This window comes from Dama dama, chromosome 2, assembly GCF_033118175.1.
Source record: "Dama dama isolate Ldn47 chromosome 2, ASM3311817v1, whole genome shotgun sequence".
In the NCBI taxonomy this organism is placed as follows: domain Eukaryota; kingdom Metazoa; phylum Chordata; class Mammalia; order Artiodactyla; family Cervidae; genus Dama; species Dama dama.
This window is the reverse complement of record NC_083682.1, coordinates 34,407,252-34,420,044: the sequence shown is the minus strand read 5'-3', so window position 1 is coordinate 34,420,044 and position 12,793 is coordinate 34,407,252. Positions and strand designations below refer to the sequence as shown.

The 12,793-nt window shown below is 38.6% G+C and overlaps 1 non-coding gene across 1 annotated transcript; it reads right to left on the bottom strand.

Moving 5' to 3' along the window:
* Positions 1–10,983: 10,983 nt before the first annotated feature.
* TRNAE-UUC (transfer RNA glutamic acid (anticodon UUC)) lies at positions 10,984–11,056 on the bottom strand. Its single transcript has one exon. It is a non-coding gene; the product is annotated as a tRNA-Glu (tRNA).
* Positions 11,057–12,793: the final 1,737 nt, after the last annotated feature.

Genomic DNA, 12,793 nt, shown 5'->3' with positions numbered 1-12,793 from the left:
TTCTTAGCTACAAACTGGAATAATAACCAAGTCTTTTCCCTGAGGTGAGCATACTTATTATCATAAAGTTGTCATACCTGTTTGATGTTTTCTCTGTAACTGTATCTTGGGTTTCATTCATAGTGTTTTATGTGGTGCTTACTATCTAATTTTCTTGATCAAATCTGATAGTTCTATTTTATTGATCTTTTCAAGAAAGAACTGTCTTTCTTATTTTCTTTTCTGGAATATTAAGTCTTGTCTTATCTTTATCTTTGTAATTTCTGATTTTTTTCCTACTATACTTCTCCTAACTTCTAAGGTAGACAGGTAGCTAGTTAATTTTAAACCTTCTTTAAATATAAATACTTCAGGCTAAAACTAGCCTTGCATCACCAACCTACAAAATTTTATATACAAGATTTTAATTATTTGTCAATTCTCAATATACATATACCATGTGTTTTATATATTTAATTTTTTTTCATTTTATCTTCTTTGTCCCATGAGTTATTTAGAATTGTTCCATCTTTTAATTTCAAATATATAGGAAATTTATGTTTATATACTTCCTATTGACTTGTAATTTAATTGCATAGAGGTCAGAAACCATGTTCAGTATGGTATCAATTATTTTTAATACAATAAGTTTTGTTTTATATAGTAGTACATGGTCATCTGTTTATTTTAGTACACAGGTTTGTAAATATTTCATGGGGTTTTTTTTTAGAAGAATATAGATTTGCTAATAGACATGATAAAAGAATTTATATATCTTTTAAAGCAAGCATTTTAATTATAATTTCGTTCTTCTAAATTTTATTATTTGGAGTAGGGTTTCTGTTTGATCTATCGATAATTGAGAGAGATATGTTGAATTTTCTCATCATGATGGTAGAATTGTCAATTTCTCAGGGTATTTCTACTAAATTTTGCCTAACATCTAAAATTATTGAGATATATTTATAATATATACTTTATTATGTGTATACAAGTTTAGAGTTTTGTATATTACTGGCAAAGAAATTTTATCATTATATAATCTTCTCTGTTCTTAGTATTTCCCCTACAAGTTATGTTTCATATTTTTCTTGGTATATGTTTATCAGATGTGTTTTCATCCTTTTACTTTCAGCCTTTCTGTATTCTAATGCTATATCTGTCTTCTAAAAACAATATATAAATGAAAGTTTAATAGCTCCAACTTTTATCTTGTTCAGGTTCAATAAGGGTTTTTCTTTTGTTTGTTTGTTTGTTTTTGGATGGAGGATATTTAGTTTACAATGTTGTGTTAGTCTCTGCTATACAACAACATGAATCAGCTATTTGTACACATACATCCCCTCCCTCTTGAGCCTTCCTCCCATGCACCGCCCCCCATCCCACCCCTCCAGATCGCCACGGAGCACCGAGCTGAGGTCCCTTTGTTGTCCACCAGCTTCCTACTAACTATTTCACACACGGCAGTGTACTCCAGTCAACGCTGGTCTCTCCCCTTGCCCACTCTCTCGGGTGTTGTACTTATTTTACCTCTTTTTTTTTTTTCCTTTTAATTGTCCTGCTTTCCAAATCTTCATTTTTTTTCTTACTTTTTGTTCTTTAATTGGAGGACTACTACTACTATTTTAGTTTTGCTTTTTATAGCCTCTAATATCATGCTTTATTTTATGCAGAGTTTTTCTATTGACATACCTACATATTTACCTACTCATTTGTTTCCATTTCTTCTTACATCTTCCCTCTAAGATAATTTTGTTTACTACGGAAGTTCCTTTAGTTAAGGAACTCTGCCCGGCAGAGTTGGCTTTTTTCCCTCTGAAATTGTCTTTACCGTAAGATAGTTTTCCTGGTTACCAATGTCTAGACTGAGGTTTGTTTCCCCTCAGCATTTTAAGGTTACTATTTCACTTGTTCTGGCTTTCATCATGTTTTCTGTCTGTCTGTTTGCCACCCTTCTATGGGAAATCTGTCTTTTATCTTTCCTTGGTTGCTTTAAGATCTTCTCTTGTTTTCCGGTGTTGTGTATTTTCATGTCATTATGGCTAGAGCTGTGTTTCTTTTTATTTATCCAGCAAGACAAATGTTATCCTTTCTGTATCTGTGAATTCATTTCATTCACTAATTCTGGAAATTTGGGTCATTTTCTCTTTAAAAAATTTCTTTCCATTCTTTTTATTCTTTCATCCTGACACTGGGTATATTAGACATACCTATTGTGTCTTCCATATGTCTTCACCTCTCTCCATATTTTCCCCTGTCTCTCTCTGCTTCACTCTGCCAGCTTCCCCAGAAGACAGAAAACTATCTCTGGATTAGTTCTCCAGGTGTCTGGAACTCTTGAGAGCCCATATTTGATTGACCTTAATCTGTCCACATTGTGGAGGCCTTTGTTGGGATTCTTTATTTCAGCTAGAATTTTATTTGCTTCTGCTTGGACTACTGGAATCCCTCTCCAGGGTCCCTGGCAGTTGCCCTACCTGCCAGTGGCATCAGTAGGGTCTGGAAGTTTTCTCTAATTTCTGAGAACCCAGAAATACCTTTCAATGGACTATTTTACCAAGTTTCTAGTAGTTTTGAAGTAGGACCTTTGAGGGTATCTAGTCTACTGCACTGCCAGGAGCAGGAATCTGACCTTAGCACTCTTTACATACCCCAGATAAAGCAGCATTTGGGTTCTCCAGGAAAATCTTAAAAGTCCTGGGCCATGGTTTTGTATTTGTAACCTCTCTTCCTTTTTTGAGCCTTGATACCCCTGGAGTGTTAATGGAAGCAATTGGAACACATAATCCAGAACTTCAGTTGGGGAAAAAAAAAAATGAAAGGCCCTCGAAGTAAGTCTGAAGCTCTTTGAATTTACTCTACAGCACATTCAAATGGCAAATGGCATTCACATGGCCTCCTAGCTTCCTTTCCCAGTTATCAGTGACAGGGAATTTACTGTTCATGAAGAAGACCATTTATTCATTCTTTAATTCAGCCACAGCTAGCTCACTCTATCTACCTATCTATCTCTCCATCCATTCATCTATATATCTGTAGAGAAAGAGATTTACTGCAAGGAATTGGCATGTCCAACTGTGGGAGCTGGCTAGACAAGTTGAAAACCCATAACATAGGCCCTCAGGAAAGGCAGACTAGAAACTCTCAAGTCGGAGCTGAAGTTTCAGTCCACAGGCAGAATTTCTTCTTTAGAGATGCTTCAGCTTTGCTCTTGAGGTGTTTCATCTGATTGAATCAAGCCCATCCAGATTTTTTGGGATAATTGAAATCACCTGATTATAGGTGTTAATCACATCTACAAAATACCTTCACAGCAACACCTAGCTTAGTTTCCAGTTGAATAACTGGGAAAGTGAACATAGCCAAATTAACACATGAAATCAGCCTTTACATGTGCCTTCTCGGCCATGGGAATTCTGTTAGGCATTGTGCATCTGATATATTTACACCTTGTAATGATCCTCGATTTAAATATTATTCTTATTTTAAGGATGATAAAATTACAAATCAGGAAAATTAGGCAATTTAATACTCATATTGTTATTATTAATGTTGTTGTTATTCAGTCACTCAGAAATGTCACACTTTTTGTGACCCCATGGACTACAGCACATCAAGCTTCCTTCCCTGTCCTTCACTATCTCCCAGAGTTTGCTCAAACTCACGTCCATCAAGTTAGTGGTGCCATCCAACCATCTCATCCTCTGTCACCCCCTTCTCCTCCTGACCTCAATCTTTCCCAGCATCATGGTCTTTTCCAATGAGTTGGTTCTTTGCATCAGGTGGCCAAAGTATTAGAGCTTCATCTTTAGCATCAGTCCTTCCAATGAATATTCAGGGTTGATTTCCTTTAGGATTGATTTGTTTGATTTCCTTTCAGTCCAAGGGACTCTCAAGAGTCTTCTCCAACACCTCAGTTAGAAAGCATCAGTTCTTCACTGCTCAGCCTTCTTTATGGCCCAACTCTCATATCCATACATGACTACTGGAAAAGCCATAGATTTGACTATATGGACCTTTGTCAGCAAAGTGGTATCTTTCCTTTTTAATACACTGCCTCGGTTTGTCATAGCTTTCCTTCCAAGGAGCAAGCATCTTTTCATTTCATGGTTGCAGTCACCATCCACAGTGGTTTTGGAGCCCAAGAAAATAAAGTCTGTCACTATTTCCATTGTTTCTCCATCTATTTGCCATGAAGTGATAGGTAGAACTGGATGCCATGATCTTAGTTTTTTGAATGTTGAATTTTAAGCCAGCTTTTTCACTCTCCTCTTTCACCTTCATCAAGAGGCTCTTTAGTTCCTCTTTGTTTTCTGCCACTGCTGCTGCTGCTGCTAAGTCGCTTCAGTCATGTCCGACTCTGTGCGACCCCATAGACGGCAGCACACCAGGCTCCCCCGTCCCTGGGATTCTCCAGGCAAGAACATTGGAGTGGGTTGTCATTTCCTTCTGCAATGCATGAAAGTCAAAAGTGAAAGTGAAGTCGCTCAGTCGTATCCGACTCTGCGACCCCATGGACTGTAGCCTACAAGGCTCCTCCATCCATGGGATTCTCCAGGCAAGAGTACTGGAGTGGGCTGTCATTACCTTCTGCCACTAGGGTGGTGTTATCTGCACATCTGAGGTTATTGATATTTCTCACAGCAATCTTATTATTAATGCATGTGGGGAAATTGAGGCCTGAAAATATAAAACAACCTGCCTTTAGTATACCTCCAAAGTATACCTTTGCAAAGCCCCTAGAAAAACGCTTAGTACATTATAAAGCTCAGTAAATATTAATCCCCTTACTAAATTGTTCTTAGCCATCTTCGTATTAAGACAGTTGCTAGTACAACTGGAAGAGAAATGTTGTTTGAAATGCTCAGGGTGTGCACATGAGTGTGTGTGTGAGAGAGAAGAGATGGACCGGGAAGAGGCCTTGAAAGGTAATGCTGTTGTGATGCAACCTAGAATGGAAAGCTGTATCAGTGCCTTCGCCATGATGTTATTTGTCTTCAGAAGTGCTTTGAGTGCTTTGAATTAACACATATGTTATTGCCTTTACTAAAACTTTTTGATGATGGGAAACTCTTCAGTGACCTTTTTTGTCCCAATAGTAAGTCTTTATCCACCTGCAAAATTAAGACAGTTGGACTACCAAACCATAAATTGTAATAAATATATTGTATGTATGTTCTTATGAATGCTTAGGATATATGTCAGAGATCAGCATTGACTATGCCAGAGTAGCTTGTGTTAGTATTGGGTCTGAAGGATTACAGGGTCAAGAAAAGAAGGTAGTATGAACATCTTGGTCTTAGCTAGAACCACTGAGTAAACATACCCAGATTTCATGAGTTTCTTTGGCCCAGGTGACTTATGCAGCCATTACTGATTGCAATTTTCATAAAAAAGATGAATATTATAAAATACCTTAGGGCATGCTTAAATATATAGGCTTTCTGAAATTAGAATCCCCATAGGCCCTTTGATTTATTAGTCTCCATAATAAAATTTTCTTTTTATATAAATTTTTATATAAACCATCTTTGAAGGGAAAACCAAAATTTGAAACACATGATTCCATAAATATGTGAACAATAATATGAACAGCATCTTTTGTGTAACACTTGAGAGTTTATACAGCAAGCAACGTATAATATGGCAGAACAGGAAGAACATTATCTTTGGAGCTATACTTGCTGTGGAAGGTTGTTTTATGGTTACGAAGGTTCACGACTTTGCCTGTAGGTGAACTCTACTTAGCCATCTGTACTACCCCCATGTGACTTGCGCTGTTCTAGGAATTATATGCAGAAGTAGAGCATTGTGTAACTCCATCCTCTGTCTTCTCTCTCTCTGCTAAGAGACAAGTAAGGGCTGCCCTTCTAACCTGGTACCCAGAATGTGATGAAATCATACAGATAAGATGCTGAACCACAGCCAATCTGCAGGGGGCATTAGACTGAGACAAGCCTTTGTCTGCAAGCCCTTAGCTCTGGGGCCATCTTTTACCACAGTATCATTTAGTGTAAACAGAGAAACACATCTGGGTTTGATTTCCAGCTCAATCACTTATTAGCTGTAAATCTTGAGAAATATTTAAAACTCAATAACAGTCAATTCCCTCATCTATTTCTGTAGATGAGCTTTCTGTCCTGAGTTACTGTGAAAGGTAAATGGGAAAATTATGAGAATGGTCTCAAATAATTCCTGGGACATAATAAATAAAAATTAACTTCTTCCCATCTGGCACATAGTAGATACCCCATCAAAGCTAATATCTTTCTGTCTGGAAAATTCCAGCCATCCTGTGTTTAGCTAAATATCACAAAAGACAAAGGATATATATTTTAACTTTGTCATCTTTCAATTTCTGATCCTTTACTTCAAGCACAACAGAACTTTCTTTAGGGCTGTGCTAAGCCTAAAGTCAGGTTCTTTAAAAATAGACATTTGTTCAGAGGCTAAAGTTTTATGAAGGACAGTGTTTTTATTTTTTTTTTTTTTCAGAGAGTAGTACTTTTAAAGCATATGAAATAATTAGATCCAGATCTGCAAATGAATAGTACATCGGGTTTGAAGCAAGGTCAAAGTTTAAACTGAATGATCAAAACCCTCATAATTTTAATTGTGCAGATCAAGGCATAACCTCCCTGGGAGAAAAATAAACCCAAGCCTACTGCAAACCCAAGCCTACTGTGTTTTATATATATTCTCAAGTATGAACTATTCAACCTGAGAATGAGGAAATGGCAAATTCATGGACATAATTACATTATACAACTCATCTGCTGAGGAGCCCATGGTAGAAAACCCAGAGTACCTTGTAAAACAGCCCACACAGCTGGGCCTACAGAAGAAGGAGCCAGCTTCTTTCTGCTCTGGGGAAGTGCAGAGGCAGGGATAGGATGCTCCGGTTTCCTTGGAGATCCCTGTTCTGTACTCTTCCTGAGATAAGCTTCTTTGCCACACACCCTCAGCCAGAGCTTACCACACGGCCTGACCCCAGGTCACACAGCTGTGTACTGCCCCAGGCTTGAGCCTCTCATCCCAAACCCACCCAGAATGGATGGAAGACACAGGAAGGAACAACTAAGAATGGCCCATGTGCTTTTCCCTCACTCCCTGTGAAATTCTCAGGATTTTTGCTATCTGGACCTCATTTCCCAGAAGAATCTGAGTCTTAGAGAGCCCAGGAAGCTTTCAAATGTCTCACAGCTACTGGTTGATCTTTAACATCCCTTTACATCTGGGCTCAATTAATTAAAAACAATCATAGAAATTGTCAAGCAGGCAAAATTTAAAAATAGTGTTAGCTGCTGCTGCTTTAAGCCTTTGTTATGAATCTGGGTTTTTGTTGGGTTTTGCAGGGGGATTGTACTGGAACTTCATTGCTGTGCAAGGGCCTTCTCTACTTCGATGATCAGGGGCTATTCTCTAGTTGTGATGCATGAGCTTACCGCAATGGCTCCTCTCGTTGCCGATCACAGGCTTTAGGGCACGTGGGCTTTGCTGACGGTGCCATGCAGGCGCAGTAGTTGTAGCTCCAGTGCTCCAGATCGCGGTCTCAGAGGCTGTGGCTCACGGGATTTGTTGCTCCGCCAGCGTGCGGAATCTTCCCAGACCAGGAATCAAACTCGTGTCCCCTGCACTGGCAGGCAGATTCTTATCCACTGTACCTCCAGGGAAGTCCTGAATCTGGTGTTTTGAAGACGTGGTCTTGAATCTTCACGAGAACCCATCTCATAGATGATAAACCAGAGGCTTAAAGAGGTTCAAGACACTTGCCCAAGGTCACACCCTGAATAAGAACCAGAGACACAGCTCATACTCAGGTCTGCCGTGGCTTCAAATTCAGGATCCGTTCTTGTATATCTTACGGCTCTGCAAGGCCATCAGGTCTGATTAACTGCTGCAGGAAGCATTTATGAAAGCAGTGAGAGAGGAACTTCATTTGTTTTTTCCCAAGGTCTGCTAGAGGCGGCAGGTTAAACGAGGACCTCAAAACTGTCTCCTGTGAGTTGTCATGCATTTCGTTTTAAAGAAAGAATTGGCCTATTTCTGTAAATAGTGTAAAGAAGTATTTATTTTTATTATTATTCATTAAAAGGTTCACTGAAAGGGAGGCTGGAAGGCTGAACCTCTCCTCCAGGGAGAAGACTGAGCCAGTTCACCTGAGGTCCCACCATTCAGCCAAATTTTTCTCATTCTGCTCAGACAAGACCTACCCCCATAGTTTCTCAAGCTGCTCCCTGAGGAAGAAGCTGTGCCTGCCTCTGTGAAACATTGATTTAAAGAAGTCATTGAGTCCTCAAGTCTGGGCCAATGTCAACAGGGCTTGTTTTTCAGTAAACACATTAGGGGCCAGTCTTGTTGCCTTACATTTCAGAAACACCCTTTCCTTCACTTGTCTGGCAGGCACTTAATCCTGCATTTTGGAAGAATTACCAGGAAAGGTGAACAATCTCCTGTTCTGACTCCGAGGAATCAGGGCAGTTACTTGCCCCATCAGCTCCACCCTCAAAGTGTGAGACCTCCTGGAGTTCTGGGGTCCCATGAAGTTCCCGGAGGTTGGAGCTGAGTAGCTGCCGTTTTCCTGCCTGCCCTAGTTCAGCCACTGAACAGACCCAGTCCTCATGCTGACAACACCCTGTCTTTTGTTCAGGATCTTTGGGGAAAGCAAAGGCCAACAGCTTCCCTGGGCACCTTGCTGTTTAAAGTTTACCTGTGTGCATTAGCAGCATTAATATCACCTTTGAGCTCTTTAGAGATACAGAATCTCAGGCACCCCTCAGAAGAACGGAATCAGAGTCTGCATTTTGACAACACCCAGGTTATCTACATGCAAGTTCAAGTTTAAGAAGCACTGAGTTTAAAAGCAGTTATTAATTTTGACTGCATGCTAATATAATGGTAATACCAGGAAGTTTTAAGAGTTATTGATACCTGGTTTCCACACCTAGATATTTTTATTTCATTGGCCTTGGGTGTGGCTTGGGCATTGAGATTTTTGAAAACTGTTGTTTTTTTTTTCCCCAGTCACTAAATCGTGTCCAACTCTTTGTGACCCTGTAGACCTCAGCACACCAGGCTTACCTGTCCTTCACCATCTCCCAGAGTTTGCTCAAACTTGTGTCCCTTGAGTTGGTAATGCCATCTAACCATCTGATCCTCTGACATTCTCTTTTCCTCCTGCCTTCAATCTTTCCCAGCATTAGGTTTTTTTCCAATGAGTTGACTCTTCACATCAGGTGGCCAAAGCATTGGAGCTTCAGTGATCTTAATGTGTAGTGACGGTTGAAAACCACAGATTCCTGAACAGGCCAAGCATTATTTGCATTTATTTATTTGGCTACATCAATTCTTAGCTGCGGCATTCAGGTTCTTCATCGCATCATATGGAATCTTTGATTGTGGCGCATGGACTCTGGCTGCGGCGTGTGGAGTCAGTAGTTGTGGCACTCGGGCTGAGTTGCTCCAAGGCATGTGAGATCTTAGTTTCCCCATAAGACACTAAACCTGCATTCCCTACATTGCACGGTACGTTCTTAACCACTGAGCAACCAAGGCAGTCCTGGCATTGTTTTTAAAGAGATAACTATCTAGGACTAATTTGGTGCCTGATCCTTTTTTCCATTAGCAAAAGGGGCTCATGGCATAGAAGAAATTTGAAAGGTGAGAGAAACTCAAAATCTCCTAGGAAAACTAGCCCTGTATGGGGTTCTAATGGTCTAATATCTTAAATCAAGGGAAATCAAGAATAATGTAATTTAGGAAATGAGGGTTGGGGTTGAAACCTACTAATAAGTTTCCATTCAATCTTATCTCCTTTGCAGAGCCAGCCAGATATTCCTTTAATTAAAATTCTTATTCTACTCTGTAAAATAACCATCACAGAGAAATCCCTGCCATCAAATATTGTCACAACAATATTTCTTTTCAAAGAAGACAATCTGGAATACCAACAATGAGAATAAGTATGTGAGAAATACAGATTTGCTGTCATCCAGCCCCAAGTTTAAGACATATAGTGTCACCAAAATGGATGAACTAAAGTGAGGATGAAATGGGGGAAAGGTGACCTGCCCAGAGGGATCCCATAATGGCAAGAAAACAGTGTAGAATGCCCCTCTGACTGCTTAATTTCCCCTAGAATGGTGTTGGCTGGGTGGCCCAGGCCCTTTACAAATAATCACCTTGAATATTTTTTTGCTAGAGTATTATTTGTGCATCAAACTAATTTCAAAATTAACTTCTTTGGAAAACGTATTGAAAAATCAGTGCAAAAAGAGGGAAATGTCATTTCCTATTGATTTGACTCTTGTTGTTCAGTAGCTCAGCCCTGTCCAGCTCTTTGCAACCCCATGAACTGTAGCCCACCAGGCTTCTCTGTCCATGGGATTTTCCAGGCAAGAATATTGAGTGGGTTGCCATTCCCTTCTCTAGGGGATAGGGATCTTCCTAAAATAGGGGTCGAACCCGGTGGGTCTTCTGCATTGGCAAGTGGATTCTTTACCTCTGAATCTCTAGGGAAACCTTTATTTGACTGTGAATGGCGTTGAATTTCAGCATCCTTCATAATCAACAGGACACCTTTTGGAGATGTCCAAAGACATCTTGGGCTAAGAAACTTTTGAAATCAAGAGGAACTGAATAGTCAGGAGGCAGAGAAGTATGAACTCATGAGGTAGCATGGGGCTGTAAATTTTCCTAGAGTGAGAAGATAATCACTTTCCCTGCCCCAAGCCTGGTGAGAAGACGTCCGAGGATTCCTCTTTCAGAGCACTGAACTCTGAAAACTCGCTTGTGATCTGTTCTCGCTCCTCACACCTATGTAGAATTGGGTTCAGTCCTCTGTACAGGTTTGGATTTAATGTAATCCTTGTAGGAGTTCATGTACTGTTCTTGAAACTTGTTTTTTTATAAGTTTAAAAGTATTTACAAATAAAAACTTTAAAACACTTTTTTGGGGGGAGGAGGGGAGTGTGGTTTGGCTGCATGTGGTATGTGGGATCTTAGTTCCCCAACCAGGGATTGAACCCGGGTCCACAGCAGTGAAAGCACAGAGTCCTAACCACTGGACCACCAGGGAATTCCCCCAAATAATGACTTTAAAATCCTAAGTAAATGAATAAAAAGTAATTAAAGTATGACCCCTTCCCTTTCAACACTGTGTTGCATTTTGGCAGGTCAAGAAGAGCTGTATCCATTCTTAATGCTGTAGCTCAAATGGCCCCACACTACCATGTGCATTTAACTTTCTTATGTTATTGATGAGTTTATCTGAACTTCTACCAGAGTATGCATCTCTTCATAGTAGGCACCATGTCTTATTTTGTATCACTTGTACCTAGAAGAGAGTCTGGCATAGCATGAATGTTGTTAATGTAATCACTCCCCAACCTTACGGCCCCTACACAGACACACACACACACACACACAAAACGAAACATGGGCAATGAGCCAAGGCAAAGAAATCAGAATCGTGACATTCCTGAAATTCTACTCATGAAGAAATGTGCTCAAATTGGAGTTATTCAGGCTAAATCAATAAACCTGCATATTTTTTTTTAAAACCTGCATGTTTTAAACTACTTATTCTGTGTATTTAATGATTAAGTTTATTCAGGTTTCTACTCCTTGAGTCAGTTTTAGTAAATTATAATTTCCTAGAAAATCATTTTTATGAGTTTTTAAATTTATTGGCATAAAGTATTCTAGTGTTCTCTTATGATTTAAAATTTCTGATAAATCCACAGTTATCTTCCCTTTTATTACTGATCTGTTTCTTTGTGTCTTCTCTTATTTTCTTGATTAATCTTGCAAAATATTTATTTTGTTGCTCCTTCCAAATAGCAAAATTTGGGCATTTTAATCCTCTCTATCTTTATTTCCTATTTCATACATTTTTGTTGACATATTTTATTGTTCTTTCTGTCATATGCATGTACTCTCTTGTTTTTGCTTCTTTCCCTAATCACTGAGTTTGTATGCTCAGCTAATGTTCAGTCTTCTTCTGTCCTCCTATAAGGACACAAAGACTATAAATTCCCTCTGAAAGCTGCTTAAACTGCATATCATGTATTTTGAAGTGTATTGTTTTCATGGACATCTGTTTATAAATGTATTCTAATTTCCACTCTTTTTCCATTGATTCATGAGTTAATTAAAAGCATTTTTTTTAATTATTGGAGATTTCTAATTGTTCTTTACTATTGACCTCCCCATTATTGTCACTGTGATAAGAGAATGTGTTTGATATTATTGATTGATTGGTATGTATTGAGATTGCTTTGTTTCCTGCTTAATACATAAAAAGCTTTTTGAAATACTGCATGTGCATTCAGAAAGAAAGTGTGTTCTACAGTATGTTCATTAGATCAAACTTTTTAATGTTCATCACTCCTTATATTTTAATCTTACATCTGTTATAAGAGATAGTTGTGTTAAAATCTACTGACTGTACCTGTTGTCAATTTTTCATGGTTCTATCAATTTTTGCTTTATGTATTTTAAAGCTACATTAGCAAATCATACAAATTTGTATTTGAAACAGCTTCTTGAGAAATTATTCTTTTGTATATCATATGATGATTTTATTTTTTCCTAATTGTACTTTTTGCCCTAAAGTCTACCTTTTTAGTCAGTGTTTTATATCTATGCCAACTTTATTTAATTAGCCAATTTTTTTTTCCAAGTGTATCTTTTTTACATCCCTTTATCTTAGCCTTTTGGGCCCTTATATGTTAGATGTGTCTTTAGCTAAAAGGCAAGTTTAGACTATTTAAATTGATTGTGATCATTAATGATTTATTTGGATTTTATTTCT